This window comes from Ailuropoda melanoleuca, chromosome 9 (genome assembly GCF_002007445.2).
Source record: "Ailuropoda melanoleuca isolate Jingjing chromosome 9, ASM200744v2, whole genome shotgun sequence".
NCBI classification, from domain to species: Eukaryota; Metazoa; Chordata; class Mammalia; order Carnivora; family Ursidae; genus Ailuropoda; species Ailuropoda melanoleuca.
Genome location: NC_048226.1, coordinates 68,542,855 through 68,562,924, shown reverse-complemented (window position 1 = coordinate 68,562,924; position 20,070 = coordinate 68,542,855). Strand labels below are relative to the sequence as shown.

At 44.7% G+C, this 20,070-nt stretch overlaps 2 long non-coding RNA genes across 5 annotated transcripts in view; one reads left to right on the top strand and one right to left on the bottom strand.

Moving 5' to 3' along the window:
• The window catches only part of LOC105241955, a 118,399-nt gene extending 98,895 nt beyond the window's left edge, over positions 1-19,504 (top strand). For 2 of the 4 annotated variants that reach the window (XR_004627859.1, XR_004627856.1), the window contains 2 exons: positions 41-142; positions 13,702-14,226. This is a non-coding gene — a long non-coding RNA (uncharacterized LOC105241955). Of the gene's footprint in view, positions 1-40; positions 143-834; positions 948-13,701; positions 14,227-18,103 lie in introns of those variants that run through there. The other 2 variants (XR_004627855.1, XR_004627857.1) reach the window with 2 other exon arrangements.
• On the bottom strand, positions 12,783-18,096 carry LOC117803778. Its single transcript, XR_004627862.1, has 4 exons — positions 17,464-18,096; positions 17,018-17,278; positions 14,060-14,206; positions 12,783-13,081 (listed from the first exon to the last, which is right to left on the bottom strand). It is a non-coding gene; the product is annotated as an uncharacterized LOC117803778 (long non-coding RNA).
• Positions 19,505-20,070: the final 566 nt, after the last annotated feature.

Sequence of the window (20,070 nt, the reverse complement as noted above, 5' to 3'; positions counted from 1 at the left end):
ACTTTATCCCAATAACCAGTTGAATAATCCTTTGTTTCAGTAACATCAAGTTAAGACCAACTCGAGCTGGTTTACAACCACGGGACTAGATGTTTCTTGGCTCCATTCCAGATGTGAGGGCTAGCGTAAACTCCCATGGATGGTAAGTGACAGAATCAGGGCTTGGCCTTGGTTGAAACTGGGGGACACACCAAGGACAACTAACTTCCCAACATGCTAGGCTTATACCACCCAGATATAATTGAAATCCAGGGTGAGGGAACCTAAAAGATAACAAAAGAGAATACCACAAACATTTATCACATCATCTGTTCTCTTGGCTACCTCTTACCTCTTCCCTTCCCATTATGCTTTTACACTGACCTAATCTGAGAAAAACCTTCACCCATAATAACACTGCTCCTTTAAGCCCATGTTTCTCTCGCCCATCCCCCATACCAATTTTCCTAGATTCGAATCAGAAGCCCATGAAGAGCCCCTTGGGTAAGAAGTGATCCCATAGATGTTGAAGGAAGCTTTGCCCTCACAGGAGAATCAAGGCACTTATCATGAAATCCTGTCCTTTGCAATTATGGTTGTACCAAGTGAGATATAGTCTCATTGGTGAGCTTCCAAATTCCATCTCAACAGAGAAATCCACATCAAGCCAACAAAGTGTAAGGAGAGAAGGTGGAGCCAGGGAAGGGTTAGTGTAACAAGCTGGGAGACCGCAAATAATATGACTTTATTTATTACTTTAACAAATAAATCAGAGCTTACATTTCCAAATAGTAAAGTTTTTTCCAACCATGCTGCCCATGGCTCATTTTAAATTTATTTTAAAATTATCCCTAGAGCCTGCTGCAGATTTTTATGAAAAATTCTTTCTGGCCTCAAATCTTCTTCTGTGAGTAGATTTGATATCTGGAAACAACTGAAGTCATTTGAAAGTAAATCTGGTGACCAAGGTATGTGATCAAGATGGGAAAAACCACTATTTGGTCAAACTGGGCTGTAACCAAAAGAAACCAGGACTAGAGGGGAATGTAAGCTAGTTGTGAGTACAGTTTTCAAAGAAGAATCACAAGCATTTTAGATGGTGTTAGAAGAAGTAATAGTCTTCCAGGATGCCTATTTACTTCCAGAAGTAATAGTCTTCCAGGATGCAAGCATTTTAGATGGTGTTAGAAGAAGTAATAGTCTTCCAGGATGCCTATTTTAAAGGATGGCTCTCACCCTAAGTAAGCAGATCATGTGTATGTGTGAGTGTGTGTGTGTGTGTTTAATCAACTTAACTTTGTAATATTGTATTTATAGAAGTTGTTTTCAGTTCTCTCTCTACATATAAAGATCCCCAGCTGTCCAGGGTATTCTTCCTTGCCTATCATGACCTAAGGCAATGAGATTGTCTGAAAAAGACAAGGATTTTGGAAAAAGATTGGTGTGCAAATCTGTGCCTTACTACTTACTCTCGCTGTAATCTTCCACAAGTTGCTTGAGCTCCCTGCCCTTCAGTTTTCTTATCTATATAATGAACATACTAATACCTACCCCAGCGGAGTAATTGAGAGGATTAGAGGAACTAACATACACAAGTTCCTAGCACAGTGCCTTGGCCCAGAGCAGACACTCCATAAATGGTTACTATTATTAGTGCAAACATTAATTCTTAAGTTCCTTCCAGCTAGCTAGCATATAGCAAGTTATGTTAGGTTCGGGTGTACAATATAGTGAGTCAACAATTCCATGCGTCACCGGGTACTCATCATGACCAGCACCCTCCTTAATCCCCATCACCTATTTCACCCATCCCCCCCACTTCCTCTCTGGTAGCCATCAGTTTGTTCTCTATAGTTAAGAGTCTGTTTCTTGGTTTGTCTCTCTCTTTTTTTTTCCCTTTTGTTCATTAGTTTTGTTTCTTAAATTCTACACATGACTGGAATCATACGCTATTTGTCTTTCTGTGACCGACTTATTTCCCATAGCATTATGTTCTCTGGCTCCATCCATGTTGTTGCAAATGGCAAGATTTTGTTGTTTTTTATGGCTGAATAATATAATTTTACATATATATGTGTATATATATATACATATTTATACATATATATATGCATTTTCTTTGTCCATTCATCCATCCGTGGACACTTGGTCTGCTTCCACAGCTTGGCTATTGTAATGATGCTGTTGTAAACGTAGGGGTGCATGTATCCCTTTGAATTAGTGTTTTTGTATTCTTTGGGTAAATACCCAGTAATGTGATTGTTGCTGTATCAGAGAGTAGTTCTATTTTTAACTTTTTGAGGAAGCTCCATACTGTTTCCCACAGTGGCTGCACCAGTTTGCATTCCCACCAGCAGTACAAGAGGGTTTCCATTTTCTTCACTTCCTCACCCACATTTGTTTCCTGTGTTGTTGATTTTAGCCATTCTGACAGGTGTGAAGTGATATCCCATTGTAGTTTTGATTTGCATTTCCCTGATGTTGAGTGATGCTGAGAATCTTCATGTGTCTGTTGGTCATCTGGATGTCTTCTTTGGAGAAATGTCTGTTCATGTCTTCTGCCCATCTTTTAATTGGATCATTTGTTTTTGGGGTATGTGAACATTATTATTATCATCAGTGCATAGCTGTGTTGTCGAGACAGACTCTCCTCAGTCATTTCTCCAAGGTAGAAATATTGATAGGTCTATTTATATGAACCAGAGAGCCAAGCCTGGAGAAGCCCGTGATGAGTTCTAAGTAGAAGAGGGAGGAGCCAATGATAGCACACTAGAATTGTTTCCTCTTCTCTTGGTCACCTATAGAACCCTGCAAAATGAGAAAATTGTATCATCTCATAGTACATCAGTGTTAGAATGTTAATACAGAGATATCTCATTTAACCAGTAGTACTGGGAATGCAATCTTTTGCATACTCTAGATAACTAGAGTTTTCCCCTTTGAGAACCAACACTTTTCCCAAAATATTAATCATTTGGAAGAAAAGCACTCGAAAGCATACCATTCACCTCTCTCTTTTTTAAAGCAAAGGACATGATTTAACATGTTTGCTACAAGCCGGGACGATCATTATGAACGTCCATTGCAGTGTGTAGGGGAGGCTCAGAGCTGGGCCTACCTTTGGTTTTTCTGCCTTTTCCTTCCTTGACGTTGAGCATTGTCTGCAATGACGGGTTTGAGATGCAGCACGTTCCCCAACCTTGGAAACAGGTGGGTACTCAGAAACCGCCGATGCTTAGGACAGGGACCACATACTACTTAGGGCCATAGTTTCGTTAGCAGGCAGACCTGACTGAGGTGAGACCCTACTTCAGCCATGTAATCTTGAGCAAATTACTGTACTGGACCTCAGTTTCTTCATCTATTCAATGAGGATAAAAATTGTACCTCCATCGTAGGGGAGTCATGAGTCTTCAAGAGGAAAATAAAGTGCGTAGCGTGGCACTGGGCAGATAGCGAACGCTCAACAAACATTATCTACCACCATTATTATCACCAGTAGCAAGCAAGGTCTCCAAGAAACTCTGATTTCCCTACTGCGACATCAGAGACACCCACCCTTCGTGGGTTTTTCCTCCCATCTGTTAAATAAGACTGATTGAAGGAGTAGTCTGAACAGTCAGTGATTAAAGCCCTCTCAATTTCCCCCCATAATCTGGTGACACTTCCAGATAAGAGAATTGCAGCCAAAGGAGAACTTCCAGTAATTCTGCCAAAAGCCAATCATTCTCATAAGGGCCAGGTTTCCTATATGGCTCACATGGCCACCCAGCCCGGCTGGGTCTGCCCCTCTGAGTGGTGCGGGCGACACCAAGAGCAGGAGTGGGCTCCGGGGACCACACATCTCTGTCAGATCAAGTCATCAGGCCATGGCTGGCGATCCCTGGTGGCAGAAGGGCAAGAGGCAGGAAGCCCCCAGAGGCTCTTGTCTGGCACCCTTCACAGACTAAAAAGAAACGTGCTACAGAGCGCTGGCCGCTGCGGCCCCGGTGAGGATTTGGGACCCTGCAGCTCTCCGAGTGGTTCTCTTCTATCTCGTGTAGTCCTTCAGGGGTACTGAGCATACTCAAGGGTGGACTGTGCTGGCTGTCCCACCACTCGGGGATATAATTTAAGGTCACTCTGCAGTTTTGGGAAGTCAGCAACGACAGCTGCAGCCTTTGTGCAGTCCAGATCAGGAAAGCTGGGCGGCAACCCCCCCGCCACCCGCTCTTCCCCACCGTGGCACCGTGAGTGCGCCAACAGTGGACTGCGGGCTCTGCAATCAGCCCCCAAGTGTTTTCCCCCAGCACGTGCCCCTGGGTTAGGGCTCCAGGCTTTGTACCAACTTCCTGGCAAGCACTTGCTTCTCCTGGGGACTCACTGCCTTGAAATGATTTTCCCAGGGTAAGTGCCAGATTGGAGACCATCTGACAGTTTTTTTTTATATTTTATGTCCCCAGGCCTGTTCTCTCTCTCCATCAAACCTCCACAACCTCCATTTACCTATCAGCAGCCCTCACTTCATACAGCATTGCTTTCTTATCAAGTTGGGGCTGGATGGAGTTTTTATAAAGCAAGTCATATTTCAAATGCACTAGGTCACCTTGAAATTGTGTTAGTTCTCTATTGCTGCACAAGAAATTATCCCCAAACCATAGGGGATAACACAATAGTAAATATTTATTATCCTCACAATATCTGTGGATCAGGAATTCAGGTGTGCCTTCGCTGGGCGGCTCTGACTTGCGGGTCTCTCCTGAGGTTAGAGCCACCATGTTGGCTGGGACTGCCTTCTCCTGGAGAGACTGCTTCCAAGATGGCTCCCTCAGACGGCTGCCAGGTTGGTACTATCATCGGTGGAGGCCTCACTTTCTCCCCGCGTGGGCCTCTCAGGCTATTTGGATGTCTTCACAGCAAGGCCGCTGACGTCCCCCAGGGTGAGTGACCCATGACACAGAGCCAGGGAAAGCTGTCCTTCCTATGACTCAGCCTTAGAAGTCACATCTTATTCATTAGAAGGGAGTCTATCACTCAGTTGGGGAGATAATTAGCTCAACTTTTGAAGCCAGCAGTGTCACGGTATTAGTAAACCCATTTTAAAGCCACCGCAAACAGTTAGGAGTAAATCATTCACTCATTTAACAAGTATTTATTGAGTACCTACTATGCGCCCACACTGTTCTAGGAGGTTGGGGTACATCCTGGACAAAACAGACCAACATCCCTGCCTGTCTTTGTCAAATTAAATTCTAGTGGAGAGAGACAGAAAAGAAGCAACAAGCATAACAAGGACATTTTGTAGTGTGCTGCAGACTTAAGTGCGCTGGCGAAAAAAGGATCAGGGGAAGAAAGCTCCAGAATCCTAGCGTCAGGTAATATTCTAATAGAGTCATCAGACTTGTCCTCACTGAGAAGGCAGACTGGGGCAGGTAGTGATTTGGAGAGGTAACGGGACCATGTTGCGCATGGCCTCATAGTCCCACCATATGACCACAGAACCCATGGGAATCCCGGTGGCTGTCCCCATGTTCCCTTGTGGGTACAAGGATGGGGAGAGAAGTTTCTCTGCAGCCCGTGAGAACTGCCAGCATTCCTTTCCCCTGGATCACATAGGAAAAGTTGTTCTGGTGGCCATCCCCAGCTGCAGGTGGCCTTCGTGGCTGTTCGGGGGAGCTTCTATGAAACCCTGAGATAAGCTGCAGGCAGCCTGTGCATACGACACACAGCATCCAAGGGGGAAAGACAGGCAAGCCCCTCAATCCTGAAGAGATCTCACGTGGAGGGGCAGTGCTTTTGTAGTGCTGAATGTGTACTTTCGGTGCTTAATGGATCATGGTGTTTCTACAGCTAAAGATAAGCTCCAGACCACACCCAACAAAAGCCACCCAGCCCAAGTAATGGCAGAATTTTGAAGTTTTCTGAATCATGAAGGGAGGGAGCAGGAAGGAGAAGACATTCCAGGCTTACATGTGGCCAAAAGGGGGTTAGCACACTACTGGTCTTGTAGAATCTCTCAGGAGACCCTTGCCAACAGGGTGCCTCAGGCTGGTGGAGCCAGGGGCGAAGCAGTGTAGGCTGGGTGCCAGAGGATTCTATGGGGGCACCCAGTTCTAATTTAGCCATCGAGACAGGCTAGAGGAGCCCCAGGGCAGGCGGAAGGGCAGCGGTATTTGCACAGGTATGTGTGACTCCTCTTCAAGGGGCGGTCATGATCTAGAGAGTGTGGCGACTATTCTGCTGCAACATGGGCTCAATCTCCCTTGCAACAGACCCCATGAAAAGGGACCCCATCCCCAAGGGAAGAGAGAGGTTGAGGTGCACAAGAAAGCCCAGACATTGGTTCAGGATCCGAGGGAGACCTGCACCTGTAGCAAGAGATGGTTCCCTGACAGGGTCATCAGTCCGGCCCAAATGATCTTGCCCAAAGATGGCTGTAAGGAAAGAATGAGTGAGAAAGCTCTGCCCCTGGAGGTGCTGTAGACATGGGCTGCTTACCATGAGAGCAGACAACAAACACCAGGATAACTGATGAGAACATGAAGGAGCCCCCTGGGTGTCAGAACAATCATCTATAGCCATGTCCGAAGCCCATGGAGGCTGATGGAGGCATTGGGTGCAGAAGTTGGCTTATACCAAAGCAAACATTTATTCTTACTTAGAGGGCAGTCCCTGAAGGGTTAAAAGGCAGAGACTGGGTGGGGGTGGACACATCCAGCTTTGTATCCTGGTGATGTCATTAACTGGGTCAGAGAAGTCCCTTAGCCCCAGTTTCCTCACCTGTCAACCTCACACAGCTAGCAGGAAGTAAGTGAGAAAGTACCTAACATGGTTCCCAGCATGCAGAAGTAGTCCACAAATAGCTGCTATTTTGTTACTGTTTTTACAAATGTTGTGGACAGCAGCTGTGGGGGCCTTGTTTGGTTTCGTTGCCCAGCACCTCTTCCTTTGGAGATGCTGCCCCCCCATCCCACCCCCACACACTTGGTGGTGGTGGGCAGCTAACCCCAGGACTTGCACAGGGATGGACAAGTGACCAAGTTGGGGCCATTAAATTCTCTCTCCCAGGGATTGGAACCCTAAGTGTTTTCATGGCAGGAAGGCAGTTAGAGCTGAGTCATCCTGTGACAGGGAATTTCCTGGAGTGGCTCCTGCTATCATCCCTCCCAGGGTCTGAAATCCAACTCATCCTTCCAGAGTCTGACTTGGCCAGCCTCCCGGTCGTGAGCCCCTCATTGCAGCCAAGTACCCCTCTGGCAAAACAGTCACAGGGTGGGACATCGCTACATAGTTGGCCATCTGAATGGCAGTGTGGGGACACAGAAGCCAGGAAAGAGGATGTGACTTTACCACTTCCTCCCTTTCCCTTTTCAGTTCAGCCCATCAGGAGGACTTCTCTGCCCCCTGCCTTCACTTTTTTTGATTACTTTCTTTTTTTTTAATCAGGGTAATACATGTACTTAAATGTGAGAGTCAAATAGTGAATAGAGTTGGAACAACTGGGTACCCATCTGGAAAAGATGAAGCTGGATCAATATATAGGATAAATTCTAAATGGATCAAAGAATGTAAACAAAATTTTTTAAAAACCTTAAACTTTCACTAGGTTAGAGTATAGATGAATTACTTTGTAATCTTTACACGTAGAGGACCCTGCTAATTATGACTCACCATCCAGAATCTATCAAGGAAAATATTTCTAGATATGACTATGTATCAGCCAAAAACTTAGCAGAAAATAATAGCAAAGACAAATGACAAACTGAAAATAAAATTGCAATACAAAGGATTGATATCCCTAAAAGGTAAAGAACTCCTAGAAATCAAGAAGAAAAAGATAACAAAAAAAAAAAAAAAGGAATGTGGGCAAAGAACATAGAACATCAGAAAGAAAGAATTCTGGATGTCTCTTGAACATTTAAAAGATTCTTAACCTTACTCATAATGAGAACAGACTGACACCCATCAGATTGAAAAAAAAAACTCAGAAGTTTGACAACACTGTGGGAAAATAACTGCTTTCACACAATTCTGGCGAGAGAAAAAGATGCTACACACCGTGTGGAGAGCAATTAGGCATTGTCTATCAATAGTACAAATGCATTTGCCCTCTGACCTCTGGAAAGTTATCCCACGGCTTATGTGCACACAAATGAAATAACATATGCGTTGTTGGTATTAGCAGAACATTACAAATACCCCCAGTGACTAGTTTAAAAAAAAATTCAAAAGTTTACTTTAAAAAAATCCATCCCATGCTCCACCTTAGCCCCATCCCCAATTCTCAATTACCAGAAGCTTTAAAATCTGTTCATTGATTTTTCAGATATTTACCTGTATATGTCTCTTTTAAAATGTTTGTATTATTTCTCAATTTTCAATTTAAGCATTATCTACTGATTTTCTACTATAGAAAGGAAGTATTTAGGCCTATTATATATCCTCCACCTCTTATGCACACACAGAGCTATTTGGTATTCATTTTTCCCAAATTCATTCTTAATATTTGAATATTGTAACTATGCAAATGTTGCTTACAGTTGAAACATAGGTATAGAATCATTAAAATTCCTTTCTTGAATATTTTATTTCATTTTATTTTTGAAAGATTTCTTCATTTGAGAGAGAGAGCATGAGAGGGGGAGGGGAGGAGGGAGAGAGAGTGTCCTCAAGCAGACTCCTCGCTGAGCATGGAGCACAGCACAGGGCTTGATCCCAGGACCCTGAGATCATGACCTGAGCTGAAATCAAGAGTCAGCTGCACAACCGACTGAGCCACCCAGGCACCCCTCTCTTGACCGTTCTAAATTTTTCCTGAAGTTAATAACTGCCTTGTTTTTCATTTGACCATTCCATTTTCACGTGACCATTTTTAGTGCATTTATCAACAATTTATCCCCCAATATTCTATGTATCATAAATCTTATCTCCTTTATCAATTCTCTTTTTCCCCCTAGAGTTTTCCCCTTCATTCTTTTGCTGTACGCACTAGTTTCCCTGTAGTCCTGCTGCAGAGCACCCATCTAAAGACCTGTCTTTACTACCACCCTGAGACTTTCCTTTGTTCACTCCATCTCATGTGTTGGATCCATTCATCGTGTGATCTGGATCCCAAGTCTCCTAGATTTGCTCACTTATTTTAGTAAAATACATTCTCTAGTAGATCCTTAAGAAAGAGTACATAGAAAAAATTTGAGTTCCTGCATGTCTGAAAATGTTTTCAATATTCCTTCACATTTGGTGTTGGTTTGGCTTTATAGATCAGTTCAGAAATACTGTTTCCAAATTTTCCATTTCCTTCCAGCATCCAGTGTTGCTGTTGAGACGTCTGATGTCATCCTGTTTCTGGTCCTTTGCTGTGGTTTATTTCTTCTCTCAGGAGACCTCTCTGGAATGTTCTCTTAATTCCTGGTGTCCTGAACCTTCATGATGATGTGCCTCAATGTGAGGTTTTATTTTACAATTATTTATTGTGTTTGAGCACTCCATGGAATTTCTTAAATTATTTCTTTGGTTATTTTTCCTCAGTTTTCTCTGTTCTCTCTTTCTGAATATGCTATCAGTTGAATGTGGGACTCCTGAATCAATACTCTCCATTTCATATTTCTTCTCTCCTACTTTCCAAATCTGTATCTTCCCTTTCCTTTTTTGAGATTTCATTAATTCCATCTACTAACCTTTCTATTGAATGTTATTCCATCACCGCACTTTTATTTACTTTTTATTTTTTATTTTTTTACTTTTGAAAGAGAGAAAGAGAGCATACAAACCAGGGGAGGGGCAGAGAGAGAAGAGGAGAGAGAATCTTAAGCAAGCTCCATGCTCAGTATGGAGCCTGACACAGGGCTCAAACTCATGACCCCAAGTTCATGACCTAAGCCGAAACCAAGAATCAGACACTCAACCAACTGAGCCACCCAGGTGCCCCTCATCACTGCATTTTTAATTTCTTTTTTTTTTTTTAAAGATTTTATTTATTTATTCGACAGAGATAGAGACAGCCAGCGAGAGAGGGAACACAAGCAGGGGGAGTGGGAGAGGAAGAAGCAGGCTCATAGCCCAGGAGCCTGATGTGGGGCTCGATCCCATAATGCCAATCACGCCCTGAGCCGAAGGCAGACGCTTAACCGCTTTGCCACCCAGGCGCCCCTGCATTTTTAATTTCTAAGTGCTCTTTCTTCTTCTCTGATTTTTATACGATTCTGTTCTTTCTTATAATTTCACAGTGCTTTTGATTATTTCTGCTCCCTGACTTTTTTTCCTGCTGCCTTCAAGTTTCTTTTTTTTCATTTGGTTTCTGTCTTTCATGCAATCAATCTGCCATGTTAAACGTAAGTCTCTAGTCATTCTCAAATGTTGGAGTCTTCCAACTCCTAAATCCAGTCTCTCTTGTGTTTTTTCAGACTGTTGATTTTTTTAAATAACTACATAAGCAATATATAAATATGTTCTCATTGTCAAAAATTCGAACACTATAAAATTATACTGAGAAAAATGTAAAAGTCCCCATACACTCCCACTTCTGTTCCCAAAGGTAACCACTGACAATAGTTTGGTGTGCCAAGATATTTTCTAGCATGCAGTCTAGAACATCTCTGTGTGTGTGTGTGTGTGTGTGTGTGTGTGTGCGCGCATTTTGTTTCTTTAGACTACAAGAGTTATTTAATTTTTGAATTGATGACCCAACATTTGAATATTAGGAGATCATATAAAAATTCAGATTCCCAAACCCTCTCTTAAAAAATTAGAAATTCTGGCAACACTGGACCCACATATCCATATTACGAAGTGCCATCTTTTCTACAGTTCTGTTAGTCCCCACTGGACCTGTGCCCACTCATATTACTTACTGGCTCCTTTAAGCATTGGAGCTAGTGATGCCTAGGTTAGGGTGTTGGTGTATACTCTGAAAGTTGCAACGCATCCATCACTAACTAATAAGAGAATAGTCTATCAGATCATAGGAAGATCTATCAGATAGGAAAACCTAGAGGGGAAAGGCCCTCTCTTAGAATGGCATGGAAAAGAGTGGGCTGGAGTGGACTGGACACCAGGTCAGTGGACTATTGGACATGGAATATAGGACGGCTCATTAACTTCTGATCCCTGAGTATTTTTTCCACTGATCTTCCCCGACATAGGTTCTGTGGCAGCAAAATACACGCCTGACTTCTACATAGAAGAATACATACAAGCTAGAGGGCAGGTGAGACAGGGAGCAGCAGACATGGTCTGCCAAGAGGAGAGGATACTCAGTATGAGCTATCTGTCACCATGGCCATTGCATCATGAATGGCTGCCACATGCCCTCATATAGCTGGTTACCAAGGCTGCTGACTCCTCACACTTCCTCCAGTCAGGGAGAGGACCCACTGTGCCATTTTTCCCTAAACAAATGCAAGGAGGATTTTGATACGCATAGCTCTGATCGCTCTACACAATCCTATCTATTTAACCTGGTAACTAGCCACACACCATTTCATCCAAGGCAAATCATGATTTAATCCCAGATGAAGGGTAAAGAATACAGATTTTATGAACCCTTTTATATTAAAAAAGGGTTAAGGAGAATCTAGTAAAATCATTTCTGTGAGGGATTCTTAGCTGTAGGAATATATTACATATTTGTCAGCAGAAGAAAACATCCCTGGCCCATTTTAATTCACTACTATATAGATAAATTTTAGTGTTCCTTTTTTAAATTTCACAGGTGCATGGGATGATGTGGGGGAAAAGAGATGGGTTAGACCTCATCATTTGTCTATAGAACACAGAGAAAAGGGCCCTTGAGTTCTGCCAGTCTCTGCTCTGGTGAAGTTCTCGTGAGATATTTTTCACAGAAGGGCAGTATGACCCCTATTTTTGCCACTGTCATCTCCTTACCCCACCTTCAACCTTTCTTCCTCTTTCCCACCAGCCTCACTCCCAAAGGTCCTATAGGAGTCTCCAGTGGGCCCTTGCTCTGAAACCTGTGCAGAGATCATAGAAACATTATTACAGCCACAGTTAATGTTTATTTTCTTGCTTCCAGTGAAATACCAGCCTTTCTTCCACTAAATTGCTTCACTATACTGTACTTGAGAAATGACAGGGTCATTTTTGGTCACCTTTTCACCCTGAGCAGAAATAAAGGGGCATTTAATGGGGGAATACAGATGGAATGATCCAGGCTCTCTCTGTATCCACTATTTTAGGATGCAGCCAGGGAGAAAAGACAGAGAGGGGAGTAAGGAGACGAATTATGTGATATCTCTCTCTTCCCTCCCAAATTGAATTTATTCCTGTCTTTGCTTTCATCTAATACTGCTATCATAATTTCTCTTGGATGCTTCCCATTATCACATAGGAAAATGGAATTCTAAACCATGATTGAATCTAAATACTAAAATCATTTAAGATACACTACTCCTGGGACATACAGCAAAATGTAATAAGTTTCTCAAAATGTGACCTAATTATAACTGTCCTTTTAAGTTTTATTTCCCGCTGGGACCAAATGTCTGCAGTTAAAAATAATTCTTGAAACAGGTCCATGTTGCCACAAAACTTTGCAGAGTCACTTAAATGTTATCCATATACCCAATTTATTTTTCTCCTCTGTCCCTATGTGATAAAAGCCAGACATCCAGGAGAGACAGGAGGCCAAGCCACACTCAGGCAGAGAACATGCTGGGCCAGAATTCTCACAGTGGAAGCCTTCCCATCTGACCGGATGAGGGGTCAGGTTACCACTGTTTCACTGACACCCCATGCACCAGGGACCCCATATCATGGGGCCTGGAATGCCAACAGTCCGCCCATCTCTTCCCATGCCCCCAAGAGTACCAGGCTCCTATGCTTTGAGTTTCATTCTCATTTGTGCCCTTCGTGGTCTTTGCAATGCTCAGGCCTCGATCTGCCTTCACCTCCATGGCCCGAAGTGTTCACTCTCTTCTTCCAGTGCCCATTGCAGCAGATCTCCATTTAGAGGCAGTACTGGCTTCCTGAACAGCAAAAGCCCGCTCTCAGGCTGGCCGGCGTCCCATTGCTTTATTTGCACGGACTGACGGACCTGGCTCCTGACACTGGGGTTTTCTAAGGACACTTGCAGAAGCCGTTGCTTTTTCAATGTCTCCATTTAACTCTGCAAACGAACAAAAGACAAGGGTTTTTGTGATCTAAGTCCACACACCTGGAAGGTTCAACACACGTGTTCTGAAATCAGACCTCAGCTTGAATTTTAGCTCCTCCCCCCACGCAGCTCCAGATACGGGCTTGAAGCCCCCACATCTTCGTTTCCTCACCTGTGAAGTGAGGATGATAAAGAAATGACTTTATAAGATTGTTGTGAGGATTAAAATTGATAAAGAATGCCAAGCAGTTATCACAGAGCCTGGCGTGTGCAAACACTCAGTAGATAGGAGCTATTATTATTAGAGTGTTTGAAAAAAATCACTTCTTCCAGCTAAGATAATGCTATTAGTGCAGATGCTATTTTGGCTTGTCAGACGGTGCCAGAAGGATTCAAGCCAAAGACGGCTAGAAACTAAATTCCCTTAGTCTTCTAGATGCTCTTCCGTCCTGGTTTCAGCTCATAGGAGAGATAAACAGCCAAGCAAAGAGGAAGGCCAGAGCCAGGATCATGCCCAGGAGGCCTGGGTGAGAACCGCAAGCAAAGACGTGCCATTTCCCGGAGCTTCCCCAGCCCGAGAAGGAGGAGCTGAGTTCTAATATGACCAGATACATTTTCATGTTTCATTTCAGATATGCACATGTATTCTGTGCTAACTGGTACCCTGGAGCCCTCATTGGGGTGGTGGTGACCAGGCCACCGGTCAGCAAAGCGGGAAACAAAATACCAAGTCTGATGTTGGGAGCTTTATCAAATGATACAGACGGGCACTGAGAGCTCCCCACCCAGTCTTGGCCAAAGGCACTGCAGCTTTCCACGGAGAGAAACGGGAAGAAGAGAAACAAAAAAAGAACATTGCCGGCTGGGAGCAACAAAGAACAGGCAGGCAAAAACCAAAGCTGCGGGAAGCGCTGCTTGGCAGTGACTACAACCGGGACCAAGAGGCAGGAGGAGCGACAGAGAAAGGGAATGGGAACCCCAATGGTTCACCTGCTGTGTTTCCACACTGAGCTGGGTGCCCTGAGGGCTGAAGTCAGGAGCTCCGGGCTCCACATGAAGCACCTGGCAGCATTTCTGGCATATGTGCAAGGAGATGGTGCATTTAGTGTAGGGTTGTAGAGCTCACACGTGAGACGGCTGTAACGGGAACATGAGAACCTTCCATTAACTATTAATAAACTATATTAATAATAGAAAGCTACCTTTAACCATCAAGGAGTGGGCTGGTGGATGCGCAAGCCTTCTGACCCCTTCTTCACCATTTCTCGGAAGGGCCCCTGGGGCAGAGATGCTCTGCTCTACATTCACTTGATTGGCTTGCCTCCCTTCTGTGTCTAACCTCCTCACTCCCTCACTACAATCACCTGCTGGATTCATTTACTGGGCTGTCATAACAAATCCCAACACATTCAGTGGCTTTAAAATGACAGAAATTCACAGTCTCCCAGTTCTAGACCATGAGTCCACAGTCGGGGTGGTGGCTGCGCTCCCTCTGAAGGTTCTAGAAGAGAATCCTCCTTTGCTTCTTCTAGCTTCTCGCGGCTCCAGGTGTTCCTTGGCTTCTGGCTGCGTCCCTCCAATCTCTGTCCCTGTCTCCATGTGGCTTTCTCCTCCTCTGTCCCTGTCTTCTCCTCTTCTGTCTCTTCTAAGGACACTGGTCCTTGGATTCGGGACTTGCCCAAGCAATCCAGGATGATTTCACATCTTGAGATCTTTAAGTTAATCACATCTGCAAAGATTCTTTTTCCAATGTCACATTCACCGGTTGTGAGGCCTAGGGTGCCAACATATCTTTTTGAGGCCGTCATGTTACCCACTATACCTGCCAAATAAATAACTCACATTCATCTCAGACTTTGCTTTTGGTAGAACTCAAACAAAGCAAGCAGCAAAGGAGGTACGGGTTATGTAGGCCATACCTCTATCCCCAGGCAGGTCTCATAGAAAACAGGCCAAACAAATAGCTCATAAAGCTTATCAGACCTCAAAAACGAAACCCCCAGGGGTTAGCACACCGTACCTGGCACACAGTGGGACTCAAAAAGATATCTGTTGGATGAATAAAGTCTCACCATCAGATTCCCAGGTAGAGAAATGAACTTCAAGGCTTTTCTTAACTTTGTTTTCAACACCTTTATAAAGGCATAACTTACATGCCACAAAATTTACCCACTAGAAGCTTACAGTGTGAGAATTTTTAGTAAAGGTATAGAGTTGCGCAGTCATCACCACAAACCAGTTTTAGAACATTTCCATCACCCCAGAAAGTTCTCTCGTATGTGTTTGCAGTCAATCCCCACTTTCACCGCAGGCCTAGGTGACCCCTGATCTGCATGCCCTATTCCCTTTCTGGATGGTCACATAATTGAAATGACCTAATGTGGAGTCTTTTGCTTCTAGCTTCCTTCACAGAGCGTAATGTCTCTGAGGTTGAACCCCTTGGTAGCATGTATATCAGAATCAGTCCGTTGCTGAGTTGTAGTCTACTGCATAGACACGCCACGTTTTGTTTAACCCTTAAGAACCGATGGACGTTTGGAATGGCTCCGGTTTGGAGCTATGATGAATAATGTTGCTACAAACATTCACGTACAAATCTATGTATAGTCGTGCATTTTCATTTCTTTTGAGTAAATACCTAAGAGTGAAATCTAACCTTTTATTTTGAAAATTTTCACATCTATAGGAAAGTCGCAGGAATGGTACGTTATAGTACACTCTTAAGCTCCATTCGAAATCAGCGACATCGGGCCATCTGCATTTGCTTTATCTCTGTCTCTGTAAGGTATTTTTAAGTACCATTTGCTAGAAAGTTGCAGACATCATGACACATTACCCCTAAATACTTTACCTCCTAATAATAAAGCCATTGTCCTCCATAACCACAATACCATTGTCCTCGCTGAGGATCTTCCCAACTATTTTGAATTTTTCAAAACTACAAAAAAAGTGGAAAGAATAATACACTGAAGTGAACCTCGATTTTGTCACTATTTCCCATATTATTGCTGTGACCCTTCTTTCTCAAATCTCACTGCCGCTGTGCCTAAAATATTTCCATTGGGCCATTCTTGGTGCATGGCCATAGAATATTCCCGATGTGTCACACTCTTACTCCTCCATTGTTTATTCCCTGTGTTTTCGGGACTGATTTCACAAGACTCCAAGGTACCTCTAGTGTCTTGTCCTAAGGGATATTGCAAAATCCTCAAGACTTCCCTTACCTCCTCCTAGGCTTGGCTCAGATGTCGGCTTCTAAATGACACCTATCCTCCCAACGCTACTAAAAATCTCAACCCAACTTTCTCGTTCACCAGTACTCCCTAATCCCTAAACTCTGCGGTAACTTTTCCCTCAAAGTACCTATCACCTTTTAACATAATGTAGAATTGATGTTTTTGCTATATTTATCCATTGCCTCTCCCACTACAACATAAGCTCCATGAGGGCAGAGATGTTCTTTTTTGTTCACTGCTGTATCTCTAGGCCTGATTTTAGTGCCTGGCACACTGAGGGATCAATAAATAGTCGTAGAAGGACTGGGTAGATGGTGCATGTGCGCGTACACATGGGTGCACCTCCCATAGCCCAGCACGAGGAGCAGCGACCAACGGACCCCAAGCCAGTCGCCCACCACAGGCAGTAGGGGTGGGAAAGGATCCGGGGTTTCGCCTCAATGAAGGCTTCAGAAAACCATCGACGCTTTAAAAACTGCAAAATGAACAATCCCTCCCCCACCTTCACGAGAACAGACCAGAACTTTCCAAATAGGAAGTCTCCCAATGCTTTTCTGAAGAAAGATTATTTTTTGCCTCAGAGAGTAACCACGAGCAAGTAACTCTCCAGGGACTACAAAAGCTGGAAATCCAGCCCTGGGTTTCCTGGAGGGGGCAAATACCATGCCCCCCCAACACACACACACACACACACACACACACACACACTCACCCTTCCAGGAACATGACATGCACCTGCCCCCTGGCAGCCAGGTCAGACCTCCTGGCCATCTCCATGTCCATCCTCTCCCTGGGCTCCACCTGACCCAAGGGAAGAGAAGCCAAGTGGCCAGTTCCACCTGACACGAGTGAAGCCAGTCCTGTCCTCGCTCCTGGGAGCCTGGAGGAAGAACGAGAGGGGCCCTGCCCTCAGCTGGAGAGATGCTGAAAGGAAGCCGACATGGGCTATGGGTCAGAGGCGGCACTGGGGAGGCTGTGAACAAGCAGAAGTCATGAGGAAACACAGGGGGGTAAAAGCTGTGAGTTAGAGGAAAGCCCTTTGAGGAATAGCAAGAGGGTGACAAATTCCACAAATCCCTGCCCTGATGCCCTCCAGCTGCCCCGGATTCCCCACGATGTCGGGTTCCAGTCTCTTCAAGGCCTGGCTGGTCCACACACCCTGTGTTCCAGAAGTCTCCATCACCCTCACTGCTTTGCCGTTTCTTCACCACCAACCTCAGCCCTTGAACGAGGTCGAGTGACCCTTTATTTCTTGCAGCCTGAAGAATCTAAGTAAAACAGAAAGACATGAGCGCTTGAAGCGCACAAGAGACTACAGGGAAAGGCAAAATTCCCAGAGATGGAGTCTCTGCTCCACGAGTTCCCTGTTTTCACCCGTGTTTTCCTCCCCAGCAACCCATCCTCTTGCAGCGCTCCACAGCCTTGCTCCTCGTGGTCCAAAATACACCTGCAGGGACATCACTTGAGAGCTGGTTAAAAAAGCAGAATCCAGTCGCCCACTTCAGATCTACTCAACCTGATAAATTGTGAAAACATTAAAACATAAAGAGCGCTGCTTCCCCCCCCCAGCTAATAGTCCCAAACCCATTGTCCCAGTCACCTTTCCACTCTTGGGTTTCCATCTGCCACTGATTCGATAGCCAACAACAATAATTCTATGTGTATCAAAGCTATTGTTAAACGTCTCTTCCTGTCAAATGCAGGCTTCTTAGAGCTGTTTCTTTGCCTGTATCCTTCAGGTGTCTTTTATTAGATTTTGTCCGAATGGGATTATAAATGCTTTTTTTTTTTTTTTTAGAGGTTCATCCTGTTTTGGCAAAATTCTGTTGGGTAAATTCAAAGAGTGAGAGAGTCTGTTCCTCTACCCTGTTCTTCACAACCGTAGATGATCCCTAATGAGCATTTTAACTACATTCTTTCAACATCCTGTCATCCTTGAGAAGTATCTATATAGTTCAAGTTACAGCATGTTATCATCTCAGAACACTGGAGAAAGAAAAAACCTCGTCAAGAGACGAAACACCAAGAAATAAAATGAGACAATTTTTCCAGGAGAGATTCATGTTTCAGGTTTCTCAACCATCTGCACTTGACCGTTGACCACACGGGTCAGCGGCTGGGCTGGGTCAGCCACGCCCACCCACGATGGCGAGTCTGCCCACGGCTTTCAGAAAGGAGATCCCCAACGGGACCAAGCTCTGTGTGCACCTCCCTCCAGCCCTCTGTTCTCCTGTGTGCCCTTTATTAATCTTTTCTTCCTCCCAAAGAGATGTCCCGAGGGCTGACAGTGGGCCACTCACCATGCTGGATCCTGGAGATGCAGCCATAAAGAAGACAGATGTGACCCAGGCCCACATCATCGAGTTTTCTAGCAGGGAGGACTGCATAATTAATCATCAATAAATCACTTCAATTATGAGTGCTCTGTAGGAGACTCACAGGGTGATAGGAGAGTGAATGAGGGCACTTGACCCTGCACTGGGGACTGCCTTAAGAAAATGAGGTCTGAGCCCAGGCCCAAAGGATACCCAGTGGTGAGCCAGGCAAAGAAAGTAGAGGGGTCTCCCTGTTCCCTAGTTGGCCTCTTTACCCCTTCTGTCCGCCACCCAAGTACCCCTGTCCCCGCTTGGCAGCTCGGGCTGTTGACTCCACACTGACCTTGCTCAATGCACGTGGTGCTGACAGCTCCACAGCCCAGGCCTGGACAGTTGCCTCTGTTCTTGTCTGTGTCCGACCTTGGCCTGGGTCATTTCCCACCCCACTTCTCCCGTATTGGTGCTGACAGCTCACAGGATCCCCACCCAGCAGGGTAGCAAGATATGTGATGGCATCACTTTTCTTCGGTTATTAGAAAGCACTTCTTTCCAAACAACTGTGTTTTGCTTGCAGGACAAGAGCTCAGGGCTCAATGCAGGGTTTCTGTTTGTGGTACAGTCAGCGGTTGTATGGGAAACCCTCCTAGCAGAGCTGTGTTCTGTTGGTGCCAAGCACCCCGCTAGGTCTCGGTGGCGTGGGGAGTGGGACCATGCTTGCTGGCTCAGGTCAGGTGGCATCTTGCTGATGGCCTCATTCAGGCTGACGGTGACTGGAGTGAGGGATCCCACACGCTTCTCTCCAGGTTAGACACGCAGCTGCTGGATTCCTCTCTCACTCTCAATAAAATCAGTTGTTTTGCTAACTGGACTACAGCTTTTTTTCCAGAATGTCACAGACATATTTTGGGGTTTCTGTGAGCAGGTGCTGCAGGAAGCACGATTCATTTATTAGGATGTAACCCCGTGTTTTGAAAAACAATTTGAAAGGGAAAAATGACCTATCCCGTGCCTTTTGCTTTTTTCAGCGGGCCCTGAGCTGTGAACAACTGTTTTTACCTTTAGTTTACAGAATCCCCATCTGGTGAGGTACTTTGATTTATGTTGGCTGTAATCCAGAACGGCTGATTTAGTTTATTTTAAGGAGTTTTATTTTAAGAAACTTTTGACATTTAAGAATTTAATTGGAACAATCTGTACCCAGAAATTTTGAAATGCAATCTAGGATGAAAAGATGTTCCTCAGAGTGTGTCAGGTTTTAGAAGAAAGTGGGGTTCTCCACACCTGGAGAGTCTTTGTACTTCAGGAGTTTGTCCAAGGTGTGGCAAGAGATGGAGTGCATGGCTGGCTCAGTCAGTAAAGCATGGGACTCTTTATCCTGGGGTTGTGAGTTCGAGCCCCATGTTGGGTGTGGAGCCTACTTTTAAAAAATGAGGAAAAAAAAAGATGTGGC